Below are 8,746 nucleotides of genomic sequence, written 5' to 3' on the forward strand. Positions count from 1 at the left end.
AGTGTCTGGAAGAAATTGCAGTTATCCCTATTGGGAAGGATTAAAATGAATGTGTTACCTAGATTTTTGTTTCTGTTCCAGATGATACCAATAATTAAAAAGGATAAAAATTTGGAAGATTGGCAGATTAGATTAACAAATTTATATGGCAGGGTAAAAGGCGAGGTTAAAATGAAAATAATACAGGACTCACGGGAAAGAGGTGGTTTAAGAATGCCTAACTTTAAACTATATTATGAAGCAGTAGCCCTTTCAGTAATAAGTGACTGGTTTAACTTAACAGAGGAAAGAATTTTGAATATAGAAGGTTATGAGTTGTTATATGGATGGCATGCGATTTATTTTATGAAAAAGTGGATAGGGCTTTTAAGAATCATGTGTTGAGAAGTGCTCTTTTGGTCTGGAAAAATATTCCTATAAATTAGAATACAAGATTCCTATATGGCGAGCCCTAGACATGCAATAGAGAATATAAATATAGAACAGAAACAGGAAATGATTACTTATAAAGAACTTTTGTATGCTGAAGGAGGTAGATTGCAATTAAAATCATTACAGGTATTAAATGAAGAAGGGAGGAATTATACTTGGTTTCAATATGGGCAAATAAGTGCTAGATGGAAAGAAGATCAAAAAATTGGTATAATGCAAAGGAGGAAAATTTAATAAAGCAAATTAGAAATCAGACCCAGGAGCATATAAAGAGATTGTATAATGTGTTGCTTGAAATAGATTCGGAAAAGGATTTGGTAAAGGATTGTATGATAAAATGGGCACAGAATATTCAGGAACCAATAATGTTGGAAACATGGGAGAAAATTTGGGTTAGAAATGTTAAGTTTACACAAGCACAGAATTTAAGGAAAATTTTATAAGATGTTTTATAGATGGCACTTAGATCCCAAAAAATTATCATGTATATATCCTAATATCCAAGCGAAATGTTGGAGGTGTGATTGTGATGACGCTACATATTTTCATATTTGGTGGACTTGCAAGAAAATTAAGGTCTTTTGGATAAGAATTTGGTGGATTATTCAAAATGTACTGAAGAAGAAGATAAAGTTCCTCCCACAATTTTTCCTTTTGGGAATTATAACGGATTGTACAGGGATTGAGACTAAATTGATTCTGAATTTAATAACAGCAGCAAGACTGTTGATTGGACAATACTGGAAGAAAGAAGAGGTACCTACAATAGAAGAATGGATACTGAAAGTCATTAATTTGGCTGAGATGGCTAAAATTTCAGCGTTTTTAAAAGACAATACGCAGGAAAGATATTTAATTGAATGGAAAAAATGGATTGATTATCTACAAAACAGATATCAGATTAAGAAATATCAGATTGCCTTTGAATAATTAGAAAGTTATTTTATGTAATGGGGAGGGGGTTGGGAGATGAAAAGCTTTGGATGTGGTTATTTGGATTGGAAGGGAAAATTTTATTCTATGTTTGGTTTATGTATAACAATACCTTGTGATTGACCCGGGAAGCCAGGGGGGGGAGGGGGGGTTGTTTTTTTTTGGGAGGGAGGGGGGAAAAAGGGGGAAAATGTTTTTGTTTTTTAAAACTCTTTCAATTAAAAAAAAAAAAATGTTGAAGAATACTGGGCCTAAAACAGAGCCTTGGGGTACTCCACTGCATATTTCCCTCCATGTGGACCTACATATTGAGGACTACATGTTGAGTGCGGTTGGTCAGCCAGTTACAAATCCATCTGGTGGTGGTGCTGTCTAACCGACATTTTTCTACTTTATCTAGTAGTAGGTTATGGTCTACTTTATCAAATGCTTTACTGAAGTCCAAGTAAATTAGACCACCAAGCTTTAGACCGTGTCGTGCCTCTGCGGCCTCTGACCCGGCGCAGATCCCAACCGGCTCCTTGGTTCTCCGAGGAGCTGAGGGGGATGAAACGCCGGAGAAGACGCCTAGAGAGTTCTTGGAGGTCCAGCCGTTCAGAGGCTGATCGGACACTAGTTAGATCCTATACTAGGACCTACCTAGTGGCACTGAGGGAAGCGAGGCGTTGCTACGCCTTCTCCCTCATTGCGTCGGCAGATAACCGCCCAGCTGCCCTGTTTCGGGTGACCCGCTCCCTCCTTCACCAGGGAAAGCGGGATGACCCATTGCAGGGACGTGCTGAGGAGTTTAACGGTTATCTATACGATAAAATCGTTCAGCTTCGGGACGGTCTGGACCAAAATTGTGGCGATTCGGACGGGGCGTCTGAGGGCGGTCTTGGTGATATTGTCTGGTATGAGTTTGACCCTGTGGCTCCCGAGGACATGGACAGGTTGCTGGGTAGATTGAATGCCACCACGTGTTTACTGGACCCGTGCCCCTCCTGGCTGGTGCTGGCCACTCAGGAGGTGACACGAGGCTGGCTCCAGGGGATTACGAGCGCTTCCTTGTTGGAAGGAGTCTTTCCGGCCGCCTTGAAGCCTTCCCTGGACCCGGCTGTTTTAGGTAATTATCGTCCGGTCTCCAACCTTCGCTTCGCGGCGAAGGTTGTAGAGAGTATGGTGGCATATCAGTTTCCCCTGCACTTGGATGAAACTGTCTATCTAGACCCGTTCCAGTCCGCTTCCGCCCGGTTACAGCACTGAGACGGCTTTGGTCGCGTTGGTGGATGATCTCTGGAGGGCCAGGATAGGGGTTGTTCCTCTGCCCTGGTCCTATTAGACCTCTGAGCGGCTTTCGATACCATCGACCATGGTATCCTGCTGCGCCGGTTGGAGGGATTGGGAGTGAGAGGCACCGTTTATCGGTGGTTCCCCTCCTATCTCTCCGACCGATCGCAGACGGTGTTGACGGGGGGGCAGAGGTCGATCGCGCGCCTCACTTGTGGTGCCGCAGGGTCGATCTCTCGCCTTCTGTTCAACATCTATATGAAGCCGCTGGGTGAGATCATCAGTGGCTTCGGTGAGGTACCAGCTGTACGCTGATGACACCCAGCTGTACTTTTCCACACCGGCCACCCCAATGAAGCTATCGGCTGTCCCGGTGTTTGGAAGCCGACGGTCTGGATGGGGAGAAACAGGCTCAAGCTCAATCCCTCCAAGACGGAGTGGCTGTGGATGCCGGCATCCCGGTACAGTCAGCTGAGTCCATGGCTGACTGTTGGGAGCGAGTCATTGGCCCCGATGGAGAGGGTGCGCAACTTGGGCGTTCTCCTGGATGAACGGCTGTCTTTTGAAGACCACCTGACGGCCGTCTCCAGGAGAGCTTTCCACCAGGTTCGCCTGGTGCGCCAGTGGCGCCCCTTTCTAGACCGGGATGCCTTGTGCACAGTCACCACGCCTTGTGACGCCTCGCCTGGATTACTGCAATGCTCTCTACATGGGGCTCCCCTTGAGGGGCATCCGAGGCTTCAGTTAGTCCAGAATGCAGCTGCGCAGGATAGAGGGAGCCCTCGTGGCTCCCGTGACACCTATCCTGCGAGGCTACACTGGCTACCTGTGGCCTTCCGGTGCGCTTCAAGGTGTTGGTGAACGCCTTTAAAGCGCCCATGGCATAGGGCTGGGCTATTTACGGACCGCCTGCTGCCACCGAATACCTCTCACCGACCCGTGCGCTCTCACAGAGGGACTCCTCAGGGTGCCGTCGGCGCGACAGTGTCGCCTGGCGCCCAGGAAGGGCCTTCTGTGGGGCTCCGCCTCTGGAACGAACTCCCCCCAGGACTCCGTCAACTTCCGGACCTCCGAACCTTTCGTCGCGAGCTTAAAACTCACTTATTCATCTGCGCTGGACTGGGTTAGTTTTAAATTTATGGGTTTTTAATTGGTTTTTATCCTAATTTTTAATCTTGGCCAATTTAATAAGTTTTTTAATTGTATTTTAATCGTATTTATATTGTATTACTGTGTATTTTTTATCTGGCTGTGAACCGCCCTGAGTCCTTCGGGAGAAGGGCGGTATAAAAATTTAAATAATAAATAATAAATAATAAATAAATAAATAAATTATATAGACAGGATTCCTCTGGTCCACTAATTTTGTCACTTTGTCAAATAATGCAATAATAATGCAGATCTGGCATGATCTGTTTTTGACAAACCCATGTTGGCTTTTGGTTATTACTTTGTTTGCTTCTAGGTGTTTGGTGATTCGTTGCTTGATTATCTTTTCCAGAATCTTCCTTGGTATTAAAGTTAGGCTGATAGGTCTGTAGTTTCCTGAATCTGTTTTTTTACCTTTTTTGAAGATGGGAACTACATCTGCTCTTTTCCAGTCCTCTGGCAGTTCCCCTGTGCTCCAGGATCTTTGAAAGATATAATTCAGTGGTTCTGAGATTTCATCTGCCAGTTCCTTCAGAACCCTGGGGTGTAATCCATCCGGTCCTGGTCATTTGAACTCGTCTAGGGTAGACAGATGTTCACTTACCATTTTTTCCCCTACTTTAACTTGTGTTCCTAATCTGTTTTTTGTGGTGCTGTTTTTGATAGGTTGGATTGTTTTTTTCCTTTTGTGTAAAGACAGATGCAAAAAATGAGTTAAGTAGATCTGCTTTCTCCCTGTTGCTTGTCACCTTCTGATGATCTTCAAGACTCTCAGATGCAGCTGATCTGGCCCTGCAGGCTTCATGATAGGCCGGTGCTCCGTAATTATGCCTTTTGTTAGCCCAAGTTCAGTCATCTGCTCTTTTTAGGTCCATTTCTCTTTGGGAGAAGAGCAAAAGACAGTTGTTGAGGACCATTGCCAGCTCCGTCCCATCACCTCTTCTTGTCTTAGCAGTTTTTTCCCACCATGGGCTCCAGTTAGAGTTGCCTTTTTCCAGTTAGAGTTGCCTGCCTGCTTTGGGACAGTTCTCCACAGCTGTAGCAATGAGATTACTCTGGTCCCAGAGGCAAGAGGGAACGTCTGGTCTCTTGATAGAAAATAGCTGCTCTCAACCACCTCTGGAAAGAGCCTAGTATTGAGGTTGTGGTCCCAGAGAATGATGTGGAATCTGGAAAACATGCCGAGTATTTTTTACATTCTAGTCATAGGACGATCAGCCTCTCGAGATCCCTCAGGATCACCCTTGTTCAGATCTGACCACCTGAAGAAGTCAGTCCAGGAAGAGAGTGCTGGAGCGTGCCACACAGCCTTCGTTTAGTGCTGATGGGAAGGAAACCTTTGGGCAAGCCTGTGCCTGGCCTTTGTGAGTTGGGCTTTCCCCCACCCAAACAGCTGGCAAGAATGGCCATGCAGGAGCTCCAGCCACTGGCAAGCATGGAAGGAGCAGCCCTGACATAGAAGCTCTGAAAAGAGAAAAGGGCCCTCCTGGAAACAGCCATTCTGGCAATCCCAGAGGTGAGGAGAGGGTAGTGGGAAGGCAGGAAACAGAGCTGTCAAGATTGTTGGGAATTACGCTTTTTTTTCGCTGAGCTGTAACTTGAGGGTGTCAGTTGTAGAGCTGAAGAAAGAACTGGGAGAATGGCAGTTTTGGCAAGTTGCAGAGGCCCACAGTTAGGGTTAAAGCAGAAGGGCGTTCACGAGTGGATCCTCAAGAGGTTAAGACTGATAGTTTTTAATAAAGAAGTGCAAGTTATGCAATCTGCCTTTTTCTCCTGGAAGACTGGGAGCATGTGCAAACGGTGTTTTGTTTTTTTCCAGTGGGAATAGATGAATCCATGCTAGATCCACTAATCCTGAGAAGTATAATCCTTTTTGAAAAAGAATTGGCATGGGATGTCCTGCCTAGAGTTCTCGGAAGCAGGTGTTCTCGTGGTGTGTCTCAAAAAGATGCCTTCCTTTAGGCCGGGTAGAGGATAAAGCCTCAGGACCTGGCTTGGAGATGGTTGTCTTGGTCAGGTGGCAGCACTGCCCCTGGGCAAAGTGGCGGGCTAAGCAGACGAGGGGCAGCAGTCTGAGGGCAGGTAGCCTGGCCTGCATAGAAATCACTGGGCTGAAAGCAGTAGGTGGGCTCCTCTGGAAGGGGGCATCTTTTATTTATTTATTTATTTATTTTTCATATTTATATACCGCCCTATCTCCCTAGGGACTCAGGGCGGTTCACAGGCAATTAAAAATACATATAAATACAAACTAAAATGACAATTAAAAAACTTATTCTATAGCCGAATTATTAAAAACAATATAAATAATAAAAACCCATTTAAAACCAGTAAATTTAAAATCTAATCCAGTCCCGCGCAGATGAATAAGTGTGTTTTAAGCTCGCGACGAAAGGTTCGGAGGTCCGGAAGTTGACGAAGTCCTGGAGGGAGTTCGTTCCAGAGGGTGGGAGCCCCACAGAGAAGGCCTTCCTGGGTGTCGCCAGACGACACTGCCTAGCTGACGGCACCCTGAGGAGTCCCTCTCTGTGAGAGCGCACGGGTCGGTGAGAGGTATTCGGTAGCAGTAGGCGGTCCCGTAGATAGCCCGGCCCTATGCCATGGAGCGCTTTAAAGATTGTCACCAACACCTTGAAGCGCACCCGGAAGGCCACAGGTAGCCAGTGCAGTCTGCGCAGGATAGGTGTCACGCGGGAGCCACGAGGGGCTCCCTCTATCACCCGCGCAGCCGCATTCTGGACTAACTGAAGCCTCCGGATGCCCCTCAAGGGGAGCCCCATGTAGAGAGCATTGCAGTAATCCAGACGAGACGTCACGAGGGCGTGAGTGACCGTGCATAAGGCATCCCGGTCTAGAAAGGGGCGCAGCTGGCGCACCAGGCGAACCTGGTGGAAAGCTCTCCTGGAGACGGCCGTCAAATGGTCTTCAAAAGACAGCCGTTCATCCAGGAGGACGCCCAGGTTGCGCACCCTCTCCATCGGGGCCAATGACTCGCCCCCAACAGTCAGCCGAGGACTCAGCTGACTGTACCGGGATGCCGCATCCACAGCCACTCTGTCTTGGAGGGATTGAGCTTGAGCCTGTTTCTCCCCATCCAGACCCGACGGCTTCCAAACACCGACAGCACTTCGATAGCTTCATTGGGGTGGCCCGTGTGGAAAAGTACAGCTGGGTGTCATCAGCGACAGCTGGTACTCACACCGAAGCCACTGATGATCTCACCCAGCGGCTTCATATAGATGTTGAACAGAAGGGGCGAGAGAATCGACCCCTGCGGCACCCCACAAGTGAGGCACCTCGGGGCCGACCTCTGCCCCCCGTCACACCGTCTGCGACCGGTCGTAGATAGGAGGAGAACCACCGATAGACGGTGCCTCCCACTCCCAATCCCTCCAACCGGCGCAGCAGGATACCATGGTCGATGGTATCGAAAGCCGCTGAGAGGTCTAATAGGACCAGGGCAGAGGAACAACCCCTATCCCTGGCCCTCCAGAGATCATCCACCAACGCGACCAAAGCCGTCTCCGTGCTGTAGCCGGGCCAGAAACCGGACTGGAACGGGTCTAGATAGACAGTTTCATCCAAGTGCAGGGGAAACTGATATGCCACCATACTCTCTACAACCTTCGCTGCGAAGCGAAGGTTGGAGACCGGACGATAATTACCTAAAACAGCCGGGTCCAGGGAGGGCTTCTTGAGGAGGGGCCTCACCACCGCCTCTTTCAAGGCGGCCGGAAAGACTCCCTCCAACAAGGAAGCACTCGTAATCGCCTGGAGCCAGCCTCGTGTCACCTCCTGAGTGGCCAGCACCAACCAATCTTGAACAGGTCATCTCTTCCAAGATGAGGGAAAGGCAGGGGTCACTCATTCAGTCACAGCACATGGCCTTGGATCTCGCTGGGAAGATCACAGCACTTCCCTGGCAAGGAGAGGCCCATCAGAAAGCGTCAGGTGAATTGAGGGTCCACATCCCTGGGGAGGCTCAAACGCTTGCAGCTGGAGAGAAACTCAAGAGGTAGGTGGGGACCCAGAAGGGGAGTTACGGGGACTGAAATCTTGAAGGAAGGGCCATCCAAGGAGGGTTTGGTGCTTCTCTTTAGTTGGTCCCTTTAGGGTCCCAAACAATCCTCTTGCCAGTTTGTCTCCCACACATCTGGGCTAAGCAGGAGAGATTCTTCTGCAAGAGGGGCCTGGGGGGGGGGAGGGCTTCTCTCTCTGTAGAGAGAGGCAAGGGACTTGCAGATGCCTCCCCCCCTTCCCCCCATCTGGAAGTTTCAGAAGAGTTCCTATGTCCAGCTCAGTCCCCACCCCTCTGGGTCTTGCAGTTGATCTGTGCTGCCCCCCCCCTAGGTTTTTCCAGATGATGTCATGCAAAGCTGCATTGGAAGGAGGAGAGCGGGTGCTGAGCCTTTCCCCACCGCCCACAGGCTTGCTTCTTCCCTGGGGAGGCCATCAGGAAGCCCCACCTCTCCTTGCTGTCTTTGAGTGCTTTCCACATTCAAATGTTTGGGGGGGGGGAGCATTTACTTTGCCCTCCCTTGAAACTTCCATAAATCCCAGATCTGCTCTGTTGCTGCTCCAGGTACCTCCTTTTCCCCTCTGATCAAGGGTCCCCCATTTTTCTGGAATAAACATTCCTAAGTCCTCTTGATGTCTAAGAAGGCAGCAAACAGCAGGGGCGGGGGTGGGGGAGAGATGGAGAATTGGCTTAGAGTACAAGACAAACTCAGTATGACCAGCCAGTGCATGTCCAGCTGGCACAGATGTTTGCCCTGTTCCCAAACAGTGCCTGCTGGGAGATTTGTAAAGGGGGGGGATCTTTCTTCTGGGAACAGCTATTGGAGGAGGAAGACTTTGCATGTCAGAAATCCAACACAAAGCAGCCCTGAGTGTCAACAGCTGGGGAAACGAAATAGGCGGGGGGGGGGGGGGGGGGGCTTTCCACTTATAAACCAGTTTCAAA

This window comes from Ahaetulla prasina, chromosome 10, assembly GCF_028640845.1.
Source record: "Ahaetulla prasina isolate Xishuangbanna chromosome 10, ASM2864084v1, whole genome shotgun sequence".
NCBI classification, from domain to species: Eukaryota; Metazoa; Chordata; class Lepidosauria; order Squamata; family Colubridae; genus Ahaetulla; species Ahaetulla prasina.